We start from the raw sequence: 321 nt of genomic DNA, 5'->3' as shown, positions 1-321 counted from the left end.
AACGAAGGTTAAAATCAAGGGCAACTGGACTTGGTTGAAGATACTGAAAGACGTTTCGTCCCTCATCCAAAGGACTTCTTCAGATCTGACTGACTGGCAGGGAAACTCAGCTATTTAACCTCAGTGGGGTCGTTGGCCCAGGTCATCGATACCGCTGGTTCGTTAGTGTTCCTTGTTGCTGTGACGTCGTTAAGACTACCTGTGGCCAAGACTGAACGACCATCGTTGGTATCTTCACCTGAGGCCAATAGGTTACGTTTGTTGAGTTTCCTGGGAAGTGATGAAAGGACAGCATTGTAAGTGGGGGATAAGTGGTGGCGT

This window comes from Micropterus dolomieu, linkage group LG06, assembly GCF_021292245.1.
Source record: "Micropterus dolomieu isolate WLL.071019.BEF.003 ecotype Adirondacks linkage group LG06, ASM2129224v1, whole genome shotgun sequence".
Lineage (NCBI taxonomy): Eukaryota > Metazoa > Chordata > Actinopteri > Centrarchiformes > Centrarchidae > Micropterus > Micropterus dolomieu.
The sequence above is the reverse complement of the archived record's forward strand: the minus strand, read 5'-3'. Positions refer to the sequence as shown.